At 48.0% G+C, this 10174-nt stretch overlaps 1 protein-coding gene and 1 pseudogene across 1 annotated transcript in view; one reads left to right on the top strand and one right to left on the bottom strand.

Annotated features, from left to right (window-relative positions):
* Nucleotides 1–10174, bottom strand: part of CD276 (CD276 molecule) — a 32015-nt gene that overhangs the window by 15948 nt on the left and 5893 nt on the right. The gene's annotated exons all lie outside the window — the stretch shown is intronic.
* LOC110596776 lies at nt 5244–5576 on the top strand (annotated as a pseudogene).

Genomic DNA, 10174 nt, shown 5'->3' with positions numbered 1-10174 from the left:
TCTCCTCCCCTTCCCCTCCTCCTCCTTCCCTCCCTGTCCTCTTCCCCCTCCTTCTCCTCTTCCTCCCCCTCCTCCTCCTCCACCCCAGTCCCAGCCCAATATGACAACTCCAAGAAGCCCTGCCCAGAAAGACCACAGGGCACCCTGGGCTTCCCCTGAGAAGTATCAAGGAGCCTGGCCGCCCTTGGTCTGAGGTTCAGCATGGGCATCCAATCCCAGCAGCAGAGGCCACCAGAAAGCTCCCAAGAGAAGGCCCGAGATGTGTCCCCCATGAAGCCAAAACAACAAAACTGGGCCTGGGCTGTGGGCCAAGATACCCTGGGTCTGGGGGTAGCCAAGAGGGTTGCCTGGTCCCTGCCTTGACCACCAGCACCTCCCTACATCCTCTCACCCCCAACCCCCACCTCCTCTGAACCCCTACAGAGGTTCCTGGGGCAACACCCCACAGAGAGGACAAGAGGGGTGGGAGAGACACAGAGCTCTGAAATATCAGTCAAGTCCCTGGATTCAGCTATGCCTGAAGCAAGCTATAAAGCTACCTAGACTGCCCAGATACTTGAGCCAATCTTTTTTTCCCCCTTAAACTAGTTTGAGCTCAGTTTCTATTATTTGCAGCTGAAGGAGTCCTTGAATATACATTCATTGTGTCTTCAGTCATTCATTTGACTATTCAGTGAGTGCCTGGCAGGGAGGCACTGGGGGAAAGAAAGATGACTAAGCTCTGTGCCTGCCCTCAAGGAGATGATGATGATGGTGATTGAGTTGGAGTCCCACTCTGTTGCCCAGGCTGGAATGCAATGGCATGATCATGGCTCACCTCAGCCTCCTGAGCAGCTGGGACTACAGGTGTGGGCCACCACCACACTTGGCTAATCTTTTTGATTTTTTGTAGAGATGGGGGTCGCTATGTTGCCCAGGTGGGTCCCAAACTCCTGGGCTCAAGTGATCCTCCTGCCTTGGCTCGCAGAGTGTTGGGGTTACAGGCGTGAGCTGTCGTGCCCGGCCTCGAGCAGACTGCAACAGAGAAGGTGCACATGCGTGTGAGGCGCTGCAGTCCACAGGACATTTAAGACACAGTGAGGGTGACCTGGCAGCACCTCAGAGACAGCATGACCCCAAAGCTGAGTCCTGAGGCATCCTGAGCAGCTCCCCAGGTAGACAGGCTGGGACAGGTGGCCCCTTCCCCAGCCTCAAGAGACCTGTGCTCCTGGCACTGACATCTACCTCCCAGTCAGATCTCCTTGACATTCTAGAAAGTGAGCCCAAAGTCTGGAGTTCTAGTTCCAGCTCTGGCACTTTACTGTGCAATCGTAGCTAGGTGACTTTCCCTCTCTGAGCACAATGTTCCTATTTATAACAGAAAAGCTGTGTGGGTGCCAGTGGATCTTCATCGGTACTTTAAGCTTTCGGGTTCTGTAGCCTTAGAGTTTAGCAATTAGCTGCCACGTAGTTTACACTGAAACGTACAAACTAACTGGTGGAAACTGCTAGTTTTCCCTTTGCCCATATCTCCCTTCTGTGGAATGTTTAGGCAGACACGTGAACACCCAGCTAAGGACTACAGACCCTGGCCAGGCACTGTGGCTCATGCCTGGAATCCCAGCACTCTGGAAGGCCAAGGGAAAAGGACTGCTTGAGACTAGGAGTTCAAGACAAGCATGGGCAACATAGCAAGACCCCATCTCTAAAAAAAAAAAAAAAAAAAATTAGCCAGATGTGGTGATTCACTCGTATAGTCCTAGCTACTTGGGAGGCTGAGGCAAGAGGATCACTTGAGTCCAGGAGTTTGAGGCTGCAGTGAGCTATGATCATGCCACTGCACTCCAACCTAGGCAACAGAGCAAGTCCCTGTTTCTCAAAAGAAAAAAAAAAAGGCCAGGCACAGTGACTTATGTCATTAATCCCAGTGTTTTGTTTTGGGAGGTCAATGTGGGAGGACTGCTTGAGGCCAAGAGGTCAAGACCAGCCTGGGCAAATAGACCACCCTCCCACCCGATCACTCCAAAAAATTTTTTTTTAATTAGCCAGGTTAGAGCCCTAGCTACTTGGGAGGCTGAGACGGGAGGATGACAAGCCCAAGAATTCAAGGCTATAGTGAGCTATGATTGTACCACTGCACTCCAGCCTGGGTGATAGAGTGCGACCCTCCCTCTAAAAAACAACAAAAAAGACTACAATTCCCAGGCTTCCTTGCAGCTGGGTGTGGCCATGTGACGTGTACACTAACATCTACAACTTCTGGGTCTGGGTCGTGCCCTTTAAAAAGGGAGCACACCCTCTCCCTTCCCTGCCCCTTCCCAGTGGCTAGGATACAGATGCCATCGGAGACCACAATGCCAAAAGCCACCCCCCAGGAACAGCACAGCAGCAAAGGACAAGGGCCTGAGGGCCTGGATACTCGGTGGTTTCCACGGTGAGAAATAAAACATCTACTTCAACACAGGTCACTGGTATGGGGGGGTCTCTTTTTTTTTTGAGTTGGAGTCTCACTCTTGTCGCCCACGCTGGAATGCAGTGGTACTCCCAGCCACCGCAGCCTCGACCTCTGGGCTCAGGCGATCCTTTCACCTCATGCTTCCAAGTAGCTGGAACTACAAACGCACACCACCATGCCCAGCTAGTATTTTTTTGTGTGTGATTTACTGTAGAGATGAGGTCTCACCAAGTTGCCCAGGCTGGTCTTGAACCCCCGGGCTCAGGCAATCCTGTCGCCTCAGCCTCCCAAAGTTCTGGTGTTAAAGGCTGAGCCAGTGTGCCCAGCCAGAGGGTCTTTCTTACAGCATCTGGATAACTAACTTAGGGAGCCATTCCTCCCTTATTCTCTCCTCCTGATTCCCCCTCTCCTACCCCATGAAAACTGCTAATGCTCAGAGCCACAGAAAGAAATGGCATCTAAAATAGGTATTTCAGGCCAGGCACAGTGGCTCATGCCTGCCATCCCAGCACTTTGGAAGACCGAGGCAGGAGGATCACTTGAAGCTAGGCGCTCAAGACCAGCCTGGGCAACAGACTGAACCCCCGCCCCCCCCGCTCCAGGCACAAAAAAGAAAAAAAAAATCTGAAATGGTGGTGGGCATCTGTAGTCCCCAATACTCTGGGGCTGAGGTGGGAGGATCGCTTGAGTCCAAGAGGTCGAGTCTGCAGGGAACTATTATTGCACCACTGCACTCTAGCCTGGGTGACAGAGACCCCCAACTCAAAAAAAAATGTTTTTATTCATTACCTGTGTACCAGACATTGTGCTACGCACTGCAAATCAAAATGAAGAAACTTACAAATACGAGGGGAGAAGACTGTGTATTCTTACACGTTTAAACGTCAGTCACCTTCGAAGTTCTGTCCATGTGATGCAATACTCCTATCGAGACGCTTTTTCCACTGCTCAAAACAGTTTTTGAGCTCATCTATTTTGATGCTTTTTAGCGCTTCTGCCGTTTTTTTGTCTCACCTCTTCCACTCGGCAAAACATTTGCCTTGGAGGACTTTTTTTCATCAGGGAAACAAAAAAAGTCACGGGAGAGATCGGGAGAATAGGGAGGATGGGCACGGGATCATGCCGGTTTTGGTTACAAACTGCTGAACACTCAGTGCAGTGTGGGCAGGTACTTTTGTCATGGTGGAACAACCAGTTACCTGTTTGCTACAACTTGTGTCGTTTCTTTGGCAAATCGTGATGCAATCATCTCGGAACTTCCAGATTAAAAACTCTGGTTGACCGTTTGATCCGAAGAAACAAATTCTGAGGGTAAGCCGGACTCGGTGGCTCAGCCTGTAATCCCACGCTTTGGGAGACTGAGGTGAGTGGATTGCCTGAGCCCGTGAGTTCGAGATCCACCTGGGCAACTTAGCAAGACCTCATCTCTACAATAAATAAAAAATTAGCCGGGTGTGGTAGTACGTGCCTGTAGTTCCAGCTACTTGGAAGGCTGAAGCGGGAGGATCGTTGGAGCCCAGCAGGTCGAGGCTGCAGTGGCCGGGAGTGTGCCACTGCCCTTCAGCCTGGGTGACAGAGTGAGACTCCAGCTCAAAAAAAAAAAAATAAACAAATTCTGAGTGTACTACAAGGGGCTCACTCTCCAAAAGATAATTCTGGGTTTTTTTTTGGATCCCCCTCATATAAATATTCAATTATAAATGTTCTCAAGTTGGGTAGTGTGTTTATTATGCTTCAAAAATTACCCATGTTATGTAGATTATTTTATCTCAAATAATAACAAATGCCAGCACTGTTGAAAGCTTGCTGTGATGCACCAGCCTCTTCTAAGTGCTCTTACCTGTATTAACTCTTTTAAGTTTTCCAACAATTCTACGAAGTAGGTATATTGATATCCCATTTCACGAATGAGGAAACTCAGGGACAGAGAGATTTAATAACTTGCTCAAGGTTACAGAGCTGCTACATACCATATTTATAGTTTTATATTTTTCACAATAAAAATAGGAAAAAAGCCGGGCTCAGTGGCTCAGCCTGTAATCCCGCCTTTGGGAGGCTGAGGTGAGTGGATTGCCTGAGCCCGTGGGTTCGAGACCCACCTGGGCAGCAAGACTCATCTCTACAATAAATCAAAAAAATCAGCCGGGTGTGGTAGCGCGCCCCTTTAGTTCCAGCTACTTGGAAGGCTGAGACGGAAGGATCGCCAGAGCCCAGCAGGTCGAGGCTGCGGTGGCCGGGAGCAGTCACTACACTCCAGTCTGGGTGACAGAGTGAGACTCCAACTCAAAAAAAAAAAAAATAGGAAAAAAGGTGTGAGAAACCGACAATTAAAATATAATATGTCCAGGTCCCTGGACACGCTTATACAAGGCGTCATCAGGGTGGAGGTCAAGTCGTTCACTGTGGGCTACAGAGGCTTGGTGAGGACTACATGGAGGAGAAGGCAGCAGGGCGACTGGCAGAAAGGACAGTATGAGCCAAGTCATGGAGGAGTGGACGTCCATGCCATGTAGACGGGACTCCAGGGGAAGCTGGGACTCAGATGAGGCCAGGGAGGTCGTGAGGGGCGGTTAAGGCCCTGGATGGAGTCTGCATACAGTGGGTCACACTGTGAGCGTCCCTGCACTGCCACCCCCTTCCATCCTAGACTGTCCTGAACAGCCCTGACGGACACCACCTCCAAGTTCACTCAGCACCAGATAGGCAGCCCTGGGGGCTGAAGACAAATCCAGTTAAAACAGATGATCGTCTTTCCGCCATCTTGGAGCCCACAGAGGCCTGCTGGGAACAGGACTTCTAAGAGGCAAATATGTCTGGAAGGCAGTGGTCCTCAGCCATTTTTGCTGGCTCTAAACAAGGTCTCTGGAACCAAAGGAAGCACACAGCTCTTCTCAAAACTGAAGGTGTTTATGCCCGAGATGTAACTGAATTCTATTTGGGCAAGAGGTGTGCTTATGTATATAAAGCAAAGAACAACACAGTGACTCCTGGTAGTAAACCAGACAAAACCAGAGTTATCTGGGGAACGGTAACGCGGGCCCATGGAAACAGTGGCCTGGTTCGTGCCAAATTCCGAAGCAGCCCTCCTGCTAAGGTCATTGGACACAGAATCCGTGTAATGCTGTACCCCTCAAGGATTTAAACTAATGGAAAGTAAATCAATAAACGTGGATCTGTGTTCTTGTATTTTTGTTAAGTGGCTTTAAAAACCTTATTGCCCTGAATTGACTTGCTATTAAAATGGTGGAGGTTATCCACCATTTTCAGAATACAAGGAAGTCAGAGACCTGTATATGTTGTAACAGCAATTACAGGGCGAGTATAGAGATTTTGAAGATAACAGGGGTTTTCATGTAAGTATCTTAGTGCAAGGCCTTAATGGGGGAGAAGCTTTGGGGAAGGTGAAAAGGTGACTCCTTTCTTCATTAGATTGAGAGTAAGTGAAAGAAGTTTAAAGTTACCTTTTAAAATACCTTATAATACTATGCACTCGTTCAATATAGATTGGTAGGGAAACTTAGAAGTAAAAGTGGAAATTGGGAGTAATTTAGACATTATATTGATGGGCTTTGGCAGCTCATTCAAATAGGCTGAGATGAGACATCCTTGGGATTTGTGACTGGACAGACGTTCCAGTATCTTATACTTGACTGGAAGTATGTATGCTGAGAATATCAAAGTTAAGCCATGTTATTCTACCTCAGAAAGTGTCCTGTGGTATATGGGGGGAACAGTGCATGCTCAGGTAGCAGCTTTTCTTGCCTTCATGTTTTAATGTAATAAAGTGCAAGATTATGTATTTTAGCATGTTATAAAGAAGGCTCCAGAACATTTCAAAATCTTGAGGATATGCTAAAATAAAATTTTGAGCTTACATCAGTTAAAAAAAAAAAATAGACGATCAGCTCCCCACAGGGTCACCTCCCATCTGGCCTGAACTTCAACTCCTTGACAAAGAAGCAAAACATACGCCGGGCAGACCCTCTCTGTCTTCAGCAGGTGGCCTTGACACTGTTATTTTATGCCATGTCCTTTATTCCAGAGCATGCTCCGGGTTGGCCCCTCCTTCGTGCATGGAACCCAGACTATGTGGTGCTGGGGGTTCAGGGAGCCATCCCCTTAGCCTCCTGCCTGGGCATGTGAGCAGCACTGACTCACTGGAGAACACTCGAGTTGCCCTATTTATTCAGTGACCGGCTCAGGAATAGCTGCCCGCCAAGCAACGCCCAGCAGAGATTTCCCCAGAGCTTTGCTGTTGGAGCCATCAGAAAAGATCCTTTCTTTTTTGTTGCTGTTTTTGTTTTTTTAGAGATGGGTCTTGCTATGTTGCCCAGGCTGGTCTTGAACTCCTGGTCTCAAGGGATCCTCCCATCTTGGCCTCCCAAAGTGCTGGGATTACAGCTTCAACCACCACACCCAGCTGTCAGAAAAGACTTTCTTGCAGAGGCTGCTGAGGAGGAGGAGACCGCCTGGGGCTATTAGCAATGAATCCATCAGCTCCCAACAATCTAAAGAATTGATCTAAACAGATAAACAGAGGCAACAGGGAAAGCGGTGGGTATGGTGCCTCAGACATCACTTAAGCTCCTATGCCTGACACAAACTGCACACACAGACTGCCCAGGTGCTTGAACCAATCGTCTTAAAGCCAGTTGGAGCGAGGTGTCTATGACCTAACTGAAGAAGTCCTAGACCGTATCTGCTGTATCTCTGCCCTGGTCCTCTCCACCTCCTCTTCTCTCCCTGGCCTTCCAAGTCACCAGCACCCCTTGCCTCAGCGACTGACTACACAAGCCTCTTCACCAGTCTCTCTTGTTCCACTACCCAATTCTTTTTTTTTTTTTTTAGAGACAAAGTCTCATTCTGTCGCCCAGCTTAGAGTGCAGCAGCACTCCAGCTTGGAGTGCAGCAGATCAAAGTTCACATCAGCTTCAAACTCCTGGGCTCCAGCGATCTTTCTGCCTCAGCCACCTGAACAGTTGGGACCACAGGCGGTTGCCACCACATCTGCCTAATTTTTTAAAATTTATTTTTTGTAGAGATGGGGTCTTGCTACGTTGCCCAGGCTGGTGTTAAACTCCCGGTCTCAAGTGATCCTCCCACCTCAGCCTTCCAAAGTGCTGGGATTCCAGGCATGAACCATCACGCCCCTCCTCCTCACCTAATACCATACTCCAATCTACACTCCAACAGTAGCCGGACCAGGACAACTGCTCTAAAAGCATCAATTACATCACATCACCACCTTCAATCATTAATCCAAGAGCTAGCTGTCCACTTCCCTTGGGATGAGGTCCCAGCTCTGCCACAGCCTTCAGAGCCCTATCTGGCCCGGCCCCGCCCACCAGCCCAGCCTCACCTCCTCTCATCTGCCCCTCTCCACAGGGGGTTGCTTTCAGTTTCTCCAACAACCCTCTCCACAGGGGGTTGCTTTCAGTTTGTGTCAGGCATAAGAGCTTAAAGTAGGACCCTCTTTCCTACTTTACAGGGATTTTGCAAAGTTCCTTCTTTCTGGATGACATGGAACTCTGGTTTGAATATCTCCTTCACAATCCACGTTGAAATTTAATTGCCATTTTACCAGTATTAAGAAATAGGGCCTTTACAAGATGAAGGGATTAATGCTATTATTATAGAAGTGGGTTAGTTATTGAGGGAGTAGGTTCCTGATAAAAAGGTTAAGTTCCTCCCTATCCTCTGTCTCACATGCCCATGCACCCTTCCGCAATGAGATGACAGCAGCAAGAAGGCCCTCACCAGACCCAGCACCATGCCCTTGGACTTCCCAGCCTCTAGAACTGTGAGCCAAATCAACTTATTTTCTTGACAAATCACTCAGGCTGTAGGATTTTGTTGCAGCAGCAGAAAATGGACTAAGACACAGTGGTTAACAACTCTATATACCCTGAGGGTCACCTTGGCAGGACGGCCGGGTCAGAGGTCTGTCACTCTAAGGAGTCCCTGTAATTGCACCCAGTCTGTTTCCTTCATGACACACTGGAATCTTCCTGAGCAGGAACTGTATCTGCCTTACTAGAGAAGACCCCCAAAAACCAGAATTATCTTTTAGAGGGCAGGATTTGTTCCTCTGGATCAAATGGTTAACCAAAGTTTTTAATCTGGAAGTTTTCAGAAGGTTGTGTCATGATTTGCAGAAGAACCATCCCAAGTTGTGGCAAACAGGTGATTGGTACTTCTACCATGACAAGGCACCTGTCCACACCATGCTGAGTGTTCAGCAGTTTTTGACCAAAAGTGGCGTGACTCCCATGCCCCACCCTCCATATTCACCCGATCTCACCCCAAGTGACTTTTGTTTCACAATCCACAATTGAAAAAAAATCCTCAAAGGGAAACATTTTGCTCCTGTGGAAGAAGTAAAACAAAAAACGGCAGAAGCACTGGAAAGCATCAGAATGGATGAGTTCGAAAACTGTTCTGAGCAGTGGAAAAAGTGTCTCCATAGGTGACATCAAATGGAGAGTACTTTGAAGATAACTGAAGTTTAAGCAAGCAGGAATAAATACACAATTTTTTATAAATAAATTCCGTTTTGGGGGGGTCTCCCTTCATATTTAACCATTGTATCCTTAATTCTGGCAAAGGACTGGCACACAGTAGGTGCTCAGTGGACTGTTCAACGCATGAGTGCATATGTGTGCAGACAGCTAGAGAGATCCACAGGTGGATGCATGCTTGCATATCGGAAAAGGATCTGGAAGCCTGATTGTGAACCCAACCCTGGAGTGTGGGAATGAGGGTTAGAGTCTACTACTATTTTCTACTTGATACCCGTCTGTTCTTGACAATGAACACATAATTCTTTTGCAATTAACAAAAGAAAAAGGAATTCAGGTATAGTGGCTAACACTTGCAATCCCAGCACTTTGGGAGGCCAAGGTGGGAGGATAATTTAAGGTCAGGAATTTGAGATCAGCCTGAACAATACAGTGAGACTCCAGCTCTACAAAAAAAAAGTTTTCTTAATTACCCAGGTGTGGTGGCCCACACCTATAGTCCTAGCTACTCAGGAGGCTGAGGCAGGAGGGTCACCTGAGCCCAAGAATTCGAAGCTACAGTGAACTATGATCACACCACTGCACCCCAGCCTGGGCGACAGAGTAAGACCATGTCTCAAAAAATAACAATAATTTAAAAATAAAAACACAAACAAAAGGAAAACAATGACATCGAAGATTTACATGGATTTTAGACCAGGCTCTATCACCCACTTGCTGACCTTTCCAGGGCAAACCTCTTGCCTTTCTGGGTCTTTGTCTTCTCACCCATCAAAGAAGAGTCCTGGCCACCATCCTGTGCTGTGACCCTATCCCATGTTGGGCTGAAGTAATCCCCAGAGGCTTCATGGAAGAAGTGAGCTCTACTATCTAAGATGATGACTTTGGAGTTGGCGTGACAGGGTGCAATCCAGACTTTGCGACTTCCTCGTCATGATTTCAGGGCAACATCCTCTGAGCCTGTTTGCTCATTTGCAAAATGGAGATGGTAAACCCTCTCCTCCTAGGATGATCACAGGGCTCAACTGAGTAAAATGACCCAAACTGATGTAACTAATAGTACGTACTCTCTAAGTGGGCGGGGCCTGGGGAGACTGGGTAGAGATCTCCAGAGCTCCCTGGGAACAGCTCCCTACTGGCCTACCCTCTTCCTTTATTTTTCTTTATTTTCTTTTTTTTTTTGAGTTGGAGTCTCACTCTGTCACCCAGACTGGAGTGCAGT

Source organism: Carlito syrichta, unplaced genomic scaffold (genome assembly GCF_000164805.1).
Source record: "Carlito syrichta isolate Samal-C Ts95f unplaced genomic scaffold, Tarsius_syrichta-2.0.1 Scaffold314063, whole genome shotgun sequence".
NCBI lineage: Eukaryota > Metazoa > Chordata > Mammalia > Primates > Tarsiidae > Carlito > Carlito syrichta.
This window is presented reverse-complemented; position numbering and strand designations above follow the sequence as displayed.